The sequence below is a fragment of the Tyto alba genome, unplaced genomic scaffold (assembly GCF_018691265.1).
Source record: "Tyto alba isolate M040663 unplaced genomic scaffold, T.alba_DEE_v4.0 Super-Scaffold_14, whole genome shotgun sequence".
Taxonomy (NCBI): Eukaryota; Metazoa; Chordata; class Aves; order Strigiformes; family Tytonidae; genus Tyto; species Tyto alba.
In genome coordinates, this window is record NW_024881276.1 from 56,812,688 (window position 1) to 56,825,065 (window position 12,378).

At 52.3% G+C, this 12,378-nt stretch overlaps 1 protein-coding gene across 4 annotated transcripts in view; it reads left to right on the forward strand.

Annotated features, from left to right (window-relative positions):
* The window catches only part of CFAP91 (cilia and flagella associated protein 91), a 31,926-nt gene extending 31,445 nt beyond the window's left edge, over positions 1–481 (forward strand). For all 4 annotated transcript variants that reach the window (XM_042788550.1, XM_042788551.1, XM_042788548.1 and 1 more), the window contains one exon: positions 34–481. The gene's annotated coding sequence lies outside the window, so the exon portion shown is untranslated. The remainder of the gene's footprint in view (positions 1–33) is intronic.
* Positions 482–12,378: the final 11,897 nt, after the last annotated feature.

A 12,378-nucleotide genomic window follows, 5' to 3' on the forward strand; every position in this document is an offset into this window, starting at 1 on the left:
GAGAGGGAAGCACATTACATTTACTTCTTTCAGGGCCCCCAGCGTGGAAAATGCTCACTGTCTCTTGGGCTGTCCCTCCTGCCTGCCAGCAGTGTTGTTTTCCCGGAACCACTCTGTGTGCATTTTGGTGTGGCAGCCCCCATCCAGCGCCTTCCACCTCCTCCCCAACCAGCTTTGAACCTCATTAGCTAATTTTCCTCTTCTGCTTATTAAAAGAAGCGTGAGTGAGAAAGAAGTGTTAGCATTCCTTGTTCATTTTCCTGGCACAGGCCAATAAAGATCTGCACCTGGACTTTAGATGGTGTTTCCTTGCATTAATGACATTAATTGAAAAAAATATTCCAGCAGTGGCAAATTTTGAGTTGAGACCGTACACGGAGTCTTTTCTCATGCACATCCCACTGATTTCCTTCGTAAAGCAAAGTGGAGTGCCTTCCTACAGTGGCACTGCTGTTAATAAAGCGTTGAAGTTGACTGAAAACCGTCAGACCTTGCATCATCTTTTCACATAATTAGTCCTTGCGTAAAGAAAAGGTGCCCTTGACCTCAGCAGAGTGGTTGCTGCCATCCAGGCAGTGTCTGGCACTAATTGCTAAGGGTGGGTGATAGCAGAATGACATGGCAGGGGCCGATGGAGCTTGTGCAAAGAACCCATTAGCCCGCGCTTATGGCGTTTCCAGCAATGTTACGCTCTGGGCTGACCTCTTCTTGCTTTTTACCATCCCAAAGGAGGAGGATTCTGGAAAGACTCCTGTTTTTCTTAGAACAGCGTTAGTCACTCTAGCTCTCCGGCTCCAGGGGACTACGCAGGCAGGATGTTGGCTTTGCCTTGTTTGCAAGCACGGGGGTGCTCCAGCTCAGGGTGTCAGGAATCAGCAGGCGGCAGACAGGCGCAGTACATCTGATCAGAGAGCTGCCAGGGGCTCGCTCAGCTCTCCAGCACTCACCTGTCAAAATTCCTGAGGTCGGCGGGTTTGACATCTGAAAGGCACGTTTGCACCGATACCAACATCAAACGCTCCAGCTTTTGGAGGAGCAGGCACAGCCACAACACTGCACCCAAAACGCTTACTCATTGATGGCTGCGGCTTCTGCAACAAATAGGAGTATTAGCTCTCAGCGCTAACGTGAAAGCGGGCTGATCTCTGCGTGCGTCCACCATTTCTCTGTAACTGACAGCCCGTTCTTCGTGCTGGGTGTGTAGAGCCTCAGGTATGCTCCAGCTAACTAATCCTGAACACAGCACCGCTCCTCCAAAACACAAACCAGCGGCCGGTCAAAAATTCAGGCTTATTAGTGCATTCGTGGAAGAATGTTGCGTCAGGTTTCTGGTTTGTGGGTTGGGCTGGGGGGGTGAAGGGGGGGGCGAGGGGCAAGGAGGAGGGAGAGAGAGTAGAAAAAAATTCTGAATACCCCCATATTCCCCTGGGCTGTAAATAAGAACTGGAGAGAGGCAACTGAGCCGCACAAGGGAGCCACTGGTGGTCTCCAGGTCACCAAACCAGGGGTGCGAGGTGAGCGGTGAGAGGCCGGGCGGGCTCTGTGAGTACTGCAAAACCTGGCAGGAGTTAGAGGCGGGCGATGAGTTTTGGTTAGGACTCTGTGAGCATGATCCCATTAGGGTTTGGGGGATTTGGGAACATTCTCATCGCGTACATAGCTAGTCAGTAAAAGGGAAGGTAGCAAATGCAAAAATACAGAAAGGAACACTCGCCACAGTGTGGGAGGAGAAGCTGTGCAGGGATCGTCTCCGTTGCCTCAGGCTACCTTGGACAAATTTAGCCTGGTTGAAAGAGGGGGGATAACATGAATCACAAGATCCAATGTAATGAGAGACATGGAAAACTTGATACAGCAGGACAGTAGGACAGGAAGACCAAACCATTGAGGCATTTACTGTATTTCTGAGATGGTGTGCCGAAATAAACATTCTCCATGTGGCTCGTTGTACAATTTGATGTGGTTTTAAAACAAAATAAATATTCCAACAGGTGTGGGAAGTAGGCTGCAGCGCCCTGCTCTTCTGCAGGGACGCAGCCCTCAGCCCGACAACGAGGGGGCAGGGGACTCCAGATGCTATGCGCAGGCTGAGCTATAAACGTCTTGGCTTCTGTGATGATTTAAGGGACACCGTCAGGGCAAAGCCATCTTTTCCACATGACATTGCCTAGCATGTAAACTGAAGGCCATGGCAGGATTCCTGCAGGAAACTCTGCTCTAGAAACTGCTTTCGGTTGTCATGTGTGGGTTTGTTTTGTTTTTTGTTTTTTTTTTTTTTCGAGCTTTGCAGAATGCGCTTTGAGAAAGAAAACGAGCGCAGCGAGAGGGGATTGGCATCATAAATCAACAGCACAAGAATGCACCATTCCTGCTGTCCTAGCGGGAGCCAGACAACCCTGGGGAGGAGCCCGTACCCGAAACAAACACAGCAGATGCCTCCAGGGCTGCAGCAATACAGTGGGAGCACTGGGGAAATTCTGCTTGTCCTTCTTTTCTTTCACCAGCTGCCGGCTGGGAGGGAGCCCGGCCGTGCCGCTGTGCCGGCTCCTGCGGCCCGGCAGGTGGGGGAGACGGGCTGAGCCAAACGGGCCTCGGGGGTCACCGCGCTGCGAGAATGGAGAAGAATTGGTCTCGGCTGTAAATGAACGAACGCAAATTGTCTCGGGTCTTTCCTGCCAGGATGGCTCTTGCCCTGTGGAAGGAGGAAATCCTACCGCGGTAACTACGGTTCCCACCAGCCACAAGGCCTTTTGGTGGGGCAGTTGGAAGCCAACTCACCTTTTTTTTTTGCCGGACGCTCTACCTACCTTTTTGTCAACATGAAAGCACAACAAACCCACGCTCGCCCGGCTCTCCTGCCTCCCCCAAAAGCAACGTGACCATCACAGAAGCTGCTGCTGCAGACCAGGCTGTGGATCAGGTAAAAGAGAAGAGCTCCTGCCGCTTTCGGAGCACTGCTGTTTTCTCTGCTCCCCGTCCCGCTAGCGCGCAGGGTCTGCCCGCTGTTCTGCCGGGCTCCATGCGGTCCTCGCGCAACTCTGGCGGGGGGTGGGGATAGCCCGACACGCGTGCTCCTCACGCGCCGAAGGCTTTATAACGAGACCCAATTGCACTCACTTCACCTCCTCCTGGCCCTGTCTCCCTGCTTCCACCAAAATCCCATTCCTGCTGCTTTTTTGGGGGTGGTTTTCTGACTGGCGGGTCAGTATCTTCTCGTCAGCCACCGGCTTCCTCACCTCGGTGCCCTCCAGAGTCGGGCCTGGGCCTGGAGCAGGCCTGCCCTCCACCCCCCCCACCGGAGAGGCAGGAATTGTTCGGAGCATTTGCCAAAACTGCCAACTCCCCGAGACAGAATGTGCACACCTAGACTAGTGAATTCAATTTGCCTGGAACCAGTCCGGGCCGAGGCCCCCACCGCTCCCCGCAGCCGCTGCCGGGAGCGGGCCTGGCCGGGAGGGCAGCCCTGCAGGCGCGGTTTGTGTGAGGGGGACAATCCCGGCGGGAAGGCCGCACGCCGAAACCCCGGAGGGAGCGGCAGCTCTGGCTCCCTGCTCCGATCTTACCCTTCGCTCCCTCTCGTTCTTCCTCTTCTCCCACACGCCGGCCAACCCCACGCACCTCTTCCTCCACCTCCCGTGGCTGGAGTCCACGCCGCTTCTCCTGGCCTGCTCCCACGTGCCAAAGCCCGCTCCTCCCCGCAGCCCTCAGAAAGGATGTCCCGGTCCCGGTCCCGGTCCCTTCCCGGGCTGCTCACCTGTATCCCCTCATTACTCGGGGCCCTCCCCGGCCAGCCTGGCTCAGCACGCTGTCCCCAAAACACCTGAGAGCTGTGACGGGACCTGCAAACACTCGCCACGGCGGCTGGACGCTATTCCACGGCCGGTTGGACCTGTTGCACAGCCCAGCCCGTGCCCAGCCGTCGTGAGATTTATCACACCCAGTTCCCCCAGTGGGGAGCTCTCAGGGTGACCTGCCCTCCTTGCCCAGCCGGGAGCTCCTCGGTCAGTGCTGGGCGTGGGGATGTTCATCCTCTTCCTCGGGGCAGGGGCTGGAAGCGGGCGGCGCTACCTGCAGTGCAAATCGCAGTGAGCTCATTGCAGCTGCGCAGCAAGGACCCGATGCTGTTGCTCTTGGTGACAACGTCAGCGCTGAGCGTGAACAACACCAGTGCTCTGAATACAGATGCGGCAAGAAGCCTGAAATGTTTAGCCAGTGTTCTTACGTAGCCCCTAAACTGAGCGCGCACTAAACCTTCTCTTAAATGCCCTTCGCAGCCAGCAACTTCTCAACATTTTACACCGCTGGCATTTGGAAAGCAGCCGCTCCCACCGGCATTATGGAGACGGAAAAGCTGCATTCGCTCCTCTCTCCTTCATTGCTGCAGGATTGAGCCTAGGAACGAATCTCCCTTTGTTTATTACTGAGCCAGCAATAGCCAGCCCTTCCCTTTGAAGCCCCTTGCAACCACCATGCTGGTTCCTTACCTACTGAAGCCTTTCTCCACCTGCCCAGGTAATTTTTTTTGCCTCCAGCCAAATGCAAACCATTTTTCCACTGCTCTGCAGGCCCCACATTTGTTGTCTGCAGCAGAAACAGCTTCCATTGACCAACCCATTCCTAGGCCTGGTGCCATGAAACAAAAATCTTGAAAGGAATGAGGTGCAACTGAGATGGTCCTTTAAAGAGTCCCCAGCTGGGTAGTCCCCTTCATTTCCCAAGACTGCTAGCAAATGACAGCATCCCGAACAACGTCGATGATCTTGAGCAAAAATGCCCTCAAACAACCTGGGTTTTGCCAGCAATCACCATATGCCTCCTGAGCGCTCTTGCCTGGTAAAGGACTGGGTTACAGGAACGAGCTGCAAAAAAGGGAGGAGAAGGGCACTCCTTTTCTCGTGCTGTAGGAAACATAGAATCATAAAATCATTTAGGTTGGATAAGACCCGTAAGATCATCACGTCCAACCGTTAACCTATCACTGCCAAGTCCACCCTTAAACCACGTCCCTAATCACCACGTCTACACGTCTTTTAAATACCTCCAGGGATGGTGACTCAACCACTTCCCTGGGCAGCCTGTTCCAGCGCTTGACAACCCTTCCAGCGAAGAAATTTTTCCCCGATATCCAATCTAAACCTCCCCTGGTGCAACCCGAGGCCATCTCCTCTCTTTCTGTCGCTTGTTACTCGGGAGAAGAGACCGACACCCACCTCGCTACGACCTCCTGTCAGGTTGTCACAGAGAGCAGTAATGAATGGGGGTAGCTGATGGGCTGGCGAGAGGAGGACGAGTACCTCTTGCTTCCTCTCAGGCTGACGTGCTGTCCCCACGGCGTAGGTCTGTCCCCACCTGGCTCCCCGCAGCCCCGGCCTCCCTCTGACAAGACCCGGCACACGTTCCTGTGCCAGCGGCAGGCGCCTGGACCCCACCAACGCTCACGCGGAGGTGGCGTAAAGCACAGGGCGCTCAAGCAGCAAGTGAAGATGAACAGTCCTGTTCTGACTCTTGGATTCCATCAGTTTTTTAAAGCTTTGCTTAGGGTAGAAAAACAAAACAAAATTAAAAAAAAAAAAAAAAAAAAAAATCAAACAAAACCAACCAAAAAACCAACCCAAACCCCTCCATCTCTCTACTTCACAATCCGTTACATACCCAGAGCCCAGGGCCCTGCCACCGTACGCGGGGCCCGTGGCTCTTCTGCTGGGAAGGAGGTTTGCTCTGCCAGGCAGCTCTGCCTGGGGATGAGGTTGCATTTGTCTGCAGGCACATTTTCTCCCTCTGCAGCAACTGAGGGGGCTCTGCCCTCCTGCAGCTCTTCTAACAGAGCACCCCACTCACAAATGCTCTGCTGCAGCCACTTGCAAGATTTCACATGGGAAGCGGTTGTTCATTTTCCACTTACCTCGTCCTGGAGGACCCGGCCTTGATTCTGGAGAGCGCGAGCGGAGGTGGGTGATGCAGAGAGCAGGGAAGCCCTAAAGAGAAGGCTTTAACTCCACTGACTGCACGGGAGACCTACCCGGCTGCAGGCAGCCTCTCAGAGGGGGCAGTAGGATATACCAAGTAGAAAACATCCGTGCCAGGATGTCAGGAGATGGCCGGGTGTGCAACAAAGCCCGGGACAGCATTCCTGCATCGACCAAAGGCAGGTGTTTGCTGTGCAAGTTTCAATTCTCCCTTACAGCCCCGACGGCTGTCACCCGCACTGCCTCCTGCACCAGCAGGAGTTTGTCTGGGGGACCCGTCCCCGCTCCAAAGCCTCAGCAGCTGCACGACCTTCCCGCCAAGACGTGAGCCTGGCTTTCCTGCCGTGCCCGGTGCAGCGCCGACGCCTACCCGCCTTCCTCTCCCACCGGAGCTCGGATTTGGCAGCAGGCTGTGCCCGACCCTGCAGCCTTTGGGCACGACTGGTTTAGCAAAGCCGGCAAAGATGGAGCGGCTCCTGCTGTCGCCAGGAACGCCACCCCCCAGGGCTAGCGAGGGCAGACAGGAGGCTGACCCAGCCAAGCCCTCCCCGGAGCCACGGGAGGGAAGCGAGGTTCAAGGCCAGCTAATGAGGTTTTATACCATCTGCCGGGCTCAGCCGTCTCCAAGCAACTGGACTCGGTGCTTCAGACACAAACCGCTGTGCCCCCGCTCTCCCCTCTGCGTTTTGCCGCTCGCTTCCCCCCCTCTGTGGCTCTGGATTCTTCTCCCGCAGAAAGCGACCTGGCCCGTATCAGCCTGAAAGCTGCCACCTTCCAGATAACAAGCGGTGCCGGTAGCCTTGAAGCTGACTTTTTAATTCCAACCCAGATGGCTGGAAGTTCAGCTGATAAAGAGAAAGCGTGTCAGTGGAGCAGACTTGTGTACCGTGTTCAGCTCGGTAGGGCTTTGCGTTTGGATTAGCATTTTAAATAATTCACAGGTGGCAGTGACTGACAACTAGGCGGATGTGAACCTGGTTTACCGACAGGCCTCTAAAGGTATTTTCACATGAGGAGCAGTGACAGAAAGTTCCCTGGAAGGTTGTGTGGGGGCCGACTCTTGATGCTAAGGTGTTTCATTACATCTTTTAGAAGGGTGGTTGGGATGAAACTATACGAGTCCCATCGATCAAGTTTGCAGGAATTGCAACGGGAGTGAGTGATGGACAAACTGGGCGACTGCAGCCTCCACCGAGGAGAACAAATGCAATCCTTGGGTAAGAGGGCACAGAGGCACCAAGTTGCAAGATGCTCTCCAGCGCCTTTATTTAACACGAGGGAGACTGTTGTAGGAAGCCTCTGGCTGGTTTTGGTACCAACTGCTTAAGGAGGGCGTTAAAAACAATTGTAGAGGAGACGTAATTGGAAAGATTAGAAAGATGTGAAGGAACTGAAGAGCCCCTTCTGGTCAGCTCAGCAAGAAGTTATGAGGTGACTGGGTCCCAGTCAAGGGCTCTGACATTCCGGAGAGAGACCCGGGACTGGGGCCGAGGGTTCCTGTGCAAAGGCAGCACGGAAGGCCCACGGCTCGCGTTCGCAGCGAGAGGAGCTCAGAAGAGACAGGAGGCCCCAGGGCACGTGTGTCTAGAAAAAGCACCCGAGGCTAACTGACCGCCAACCCGAATCGCTGAGGACTGTGACGAACTCCCCATCAGCGGCAAGCTTTAAATGAACAAACTCAGCTAGGCGAGGGGCGGCCGTCCGGGCAGCGCTGCCTCGGCGGGTGTAACCGGCTGCCCTTAGCCCCGGGGGCCGGCGGGGTCGAGCAGAGCAGCCCCAGCCTGGGCACCCCAGGCAGACGCAGCCCGAAACCTCGGCGGCGTTGCGGGACCGACCTAAGCGAAGGGACAGCAGAAGCCGAACAGAACGAGCCCCGTGGCCCCCTCGGCGACCCAGGGCCGGCTGGCATCTGCTGTGGCAGCTTAGTCCAGGGCGGGGGGGGGGGGGCAGCCCGGAGCAGCGAGCAGAGCCGGGGCGTGGAGGGAGCACCAGGCTCATCCACTCGCTTTGGTACCGGCTGAATTTGGGCCCGGGCGGCCTTTCTGCCAAGCCCAGGCCTCTCCCCGAGGAGCTGTGCGCAGGCGGCCGTCCCCGCGCCCGGCCACGGCCACGGCCACGGCCAGGACACCCCGTCCCACCCGGCTCCCCCCTCTCCCGGAGCGGCGGCTCCAGCCCGGAGCCCAGCAGAGAAGGATGGGGACGGGGATGACCGCGGCTTGCGACACGCCAACAAAGCGAGAGCAGCCTCTTTGCAATATAAATTTGTTTTTATTGAAGCAGCAGTCACACGACCTCGCATCTAGCCTTTAGGATAGCGACAGAATGGATTCGGCCAGGTCAGCCAGTCCAAAAAAGGATTTTTTTTTTTTTTTTTTTTTTTTTTTTCATTTTTCTTTTGCGCTAATAGACATGTCATGTTTAATACATACATTATCCAGTACCGGAAACCCAACTCAGAGATAGCTACGTGCTGATTTGCTGGAGGAACGGTCCACTGGACGCGGTCTCGACAAACTTTACAGATCACCACCAAATAACATTACTAATGGGATCAAATGATAAAAGAAACCAAAACCCAAACAACCATGAGTGCAGGATTCAAAGCCAGCAGTTTACACAGGTCCTTAAGTTCGTATCTAGAGGTGGACGGTTAACGAAGATTGGTTGGTTTATAATTTGAAATATTTAAGTCCCAGGGTTCCTCTCTCCATCAAATCAAACGGTATCATAGACAAGCTGGCATCTCTTGAAAAATAGCATGGAATAACACAGCTCATTTAAGAAAACATGCTTATTTCTTGTGTGTTTTTTTTTTTTTTCTTTTTCCTTTTAATTATTATTACAAAGATTCACGTCCACCTATTCTTGCGGAGTGGAAAGAGGCGAGAGGGCGAGGAACAAGGGGTAGAGAAGGGAGAGGAGGAAAGAAAAGGGCAAGTTTTTTGAAATAAAGACCACACACTTGGTATTTTTTAAATTTCATTTCCAGGCTAACCTACTTTTTATTTAATGCAAATTACAGTACCAGTTAACTATTTCCGAACCGAGTCACACAGAACAAAACGTATTTACAAGGGGAATGGGGCGGGGGAAATAATAAAACATTAAGCATACTTTCCACAAAAAAAGTTTATATTCAAAATGAAAAAAAAAAAAAAATCAGTCACAGAGGCATTCAAGTAGTAATAATGTTATACAGGTTTTGCTTTTCCTTTAAATCAAGACAGATTTGCACAAATGTATGCAATAGTTTGTATACAACCCACAGTCCTTAATATATATATATATTTTTAGATTTCTGTTTTTAAGATGGAAGTGGTCACGCTAATTGGTGTGTACAGGCCCAAGTGATCCATCAGCAACACATTAATGAACGCAAATTTTACAGGCAAGCGAATTATATATATATAAATATATTTTATATATATATATATTAAAAATAAATTGAGAAAGACCAACACAAGGAAGCTACTTTTCTCGAGCTAACCCCTTCGGTACTGTTTTCCTTTCCTGTCGTTTTGCCGTTATTGCGGTGTTGCAAAACGAAGCCAACTACGGCCAGAACCGGCTGAGAGCCCCGTGGGAATCAGCTGCCACCCCAGGGGTACCCGCTGGCAGTCTCCGAAAGGCAGAGCCTGGACCCAATACCCTACTGTGCTTTTCCTCCTCGGCTATTCTTTTTTTTTTTTTTTTTTTTTTCTTTTTTTTTTCTTTCTTTCTCCGCGGCGGCTGAGGTTCCTAGTACCGGAGTCTGACAGGCTGCGTGACTTCTACTTTCCCAAGTACTGAAAACCCAGGGGGGAAATTGTAAGCGGCAAGTTGCGGGCGCCTGCCGTTATTTTAGGTAAAGCTTGGCTTCGAAACAAGGGGACAAAGCGTTCGGGGATCTTCTCCCAGCCAATTTTCTCTTTGCAGGTAAGTTGTTTGTTTGGTTTTTTTTTTTTTTTTCCCTAGCAAGGTCGGTCAGTTCCACATTGAAGAACACCCGGGTGTCCGTCGGGGGAGGCGGACTGCGATGGAGTCCGGCTCAGAGACCCGCGCCAAGGCAGGGCGGACGTAAAGGACAGGTCGAGACCAGACTGGGGTAACGAACAAGCCCGAAAGAGTCAAAGAAGAGAGGGACAGCTCTGAGCAGACTGTTGCCAACAGCTTGGCATCACTGACCTTCGTGTCACCAGAAAGTGCAGCCTCTGCTTCACTGGAATGAACACGAGATGCTTCGAAATAAAACAGCAACCTTTGGTTTGGTAAAGAGTTAAGTGTTTTCCCATTCAAGACAATCTTATGTGGAGTACTAACAAGGTAGTAGAACACAAGCAAACTAGTTTTAGAAACAAGGCCTTCGTGCTGGGCACAAGAAATCAAGAGTCATGTTAAACTTATCTCAAGAAAACGAAAGGGACTTTGGGGTGGGGGGAAACCAGGGAGAAGAAAGGGAAACGGGGAGTCCCCCCAGCAGCAAAACCCCACCGCGGTCTCCGGCCCCCCGAGAGCAGCGTCGCCGCGGGGGTGTCCCTCCCCGGGGCCCTCCCCGCCCGCCGGGAGGAGAGGCCGAGCCTCCTGGAAGCTTCTGGATCGGCGCCGGATCGAGGGGGGGGGGGGAAGAGACGGGGCGAAGGGCAAAGGGAGCTGCGAGGGCAAGTGTCCCACGGAAACCGGTCGCTGCCAGCGGGAGGAGGAGAGGGCAGGGGCGGCAACTGGGAGACGTCCAGAGCAAAGCCAGGGCCCCAATGAAACCAACCATGGTGGAGACGGTTTCCTTTTGTTCCGCTACTGATCAGGGTATCGCCAAAACCTTACAGCACTCAAAGAGTTAGAAAGCACGGGGGTGGGGGGCGGGGGGGGGGGAGCAAAGATGCAGGTTTGGGGGGTGGAGGGGAGACATCATTAATAAAGAAGGGGGGGGGGGGGGGGGGGGAAGAAAAAAAAAGGGGGAAATAAAATTCAAAAAATCATGGAAGCGAAGGCACTCCAAACTATATAGATACACTATACATCGCTAAAGTTATTGTTACAATAATACAGGCCGGTACCTACTGTACAGAGTTAAAACTATATGGCTTTAAAAAGCTCGTCTACATTTTGTCTGATTATTAAACAGAATCACTGCCCTGAACGGTAACTTTTTGCTCATTAATAACAGTTCCTGGGTCCACATATTTACATACAAAACAATAAAACTCAAAATTCAAAAACAACCCAAAATAATAATGTACAAGCTTGAATTTGGTGAGGAGCTTTATGTTTTTTGTTGTTATTTTTTTTGTGTGTTTTTTGTTGTTTTTTTTTTTTTTTTTTTCTTTTTCTTATTTACAAAAAAGGTTATTCAAAGACCTGGATCTAACTTGTATAAAAGAGTGTGTGATCCTGCCATGATCCTTGAAAAAAGAAATCAAACCAGAGGGGTGCCCCCGACCCTCCCCCCAGTCTAACACACACACAAGACGCACACAGACGCCGGCACAGTCACAAAACCAGAGAGAAAAGCTCTTAACTCCCCTCCGCCAGTCTTAAAACTGAAAGATGAACCGAAAACGAAAAGCCCCATTTCCTGGCACAAGCAGCAATTTTTCATCATTATTTTTTATTATTTTTTTCTTTTAAAGACTCCGTAATTCACTGCCTCCAAACAGCAGCGTCTGTGGCCAATGCTTCAGCAGTCTCGCCTACACAGCGGGTCCATGCCCCGCCACTGCCCTGCTTTTTGAGTTGCCTGTTTTCCTTTGCATCACCGGGCCAACCAAGCCCCTTCACTTACCTTTCGGGACACTGACTGGCTGAGCTCTCGCATTAAGATGCTCTTCAGCCCTTTCTATTAAGTCGCACGTAAGGATTTGGAAAGCCTTCCGTTTCAAAACACGGGTGTGCTTCCCTTCTGCAGCCAGCCAGACTTTAAGACGGCTAAAAGCTTTAAAACGCCTTTTTTTTTTTTCTTTTTTTTTTTTTTTTTTTTTTTTTTTGTGTGTGTGCCCGACAGCAAACCGCCGAGGGGTATAAGGTGAAGGTTTACGGGTTTCACGGTAGGTGGTCACTCACCTCTGGAAACAGCTCCTGCCTCCCCAAAACCCGCTGCGTGTCAGGCAGGGGGGAGAGGGCAGGGCTTTGAACCAGCTCCAGGGCTGCTAAGAGACAGTTTCCAAAACACAAAAAAAAAAGGAAAAAAAAAAAAAAAAGGAAAAAAAAAAAAGGAAAAAAAAAAAAAGGAAAAAAAAAAAAAAAAAGGAAAAAAAAAAAAAACAACACCCCCCCCCCCAAAAAAAAAACCCAACCAAACCAAAACATCCCACGTCAACAGGATAAAAGGTACAAGAAGAAACGCACCGAGCTCGCCGTGAGCAGAAGGCCCGCTGCCCCCGCGGCGGCCGAGCCACTGCCGAGCACCCCCGGGGCCGCGCGCTCCCGAAAAGCAACC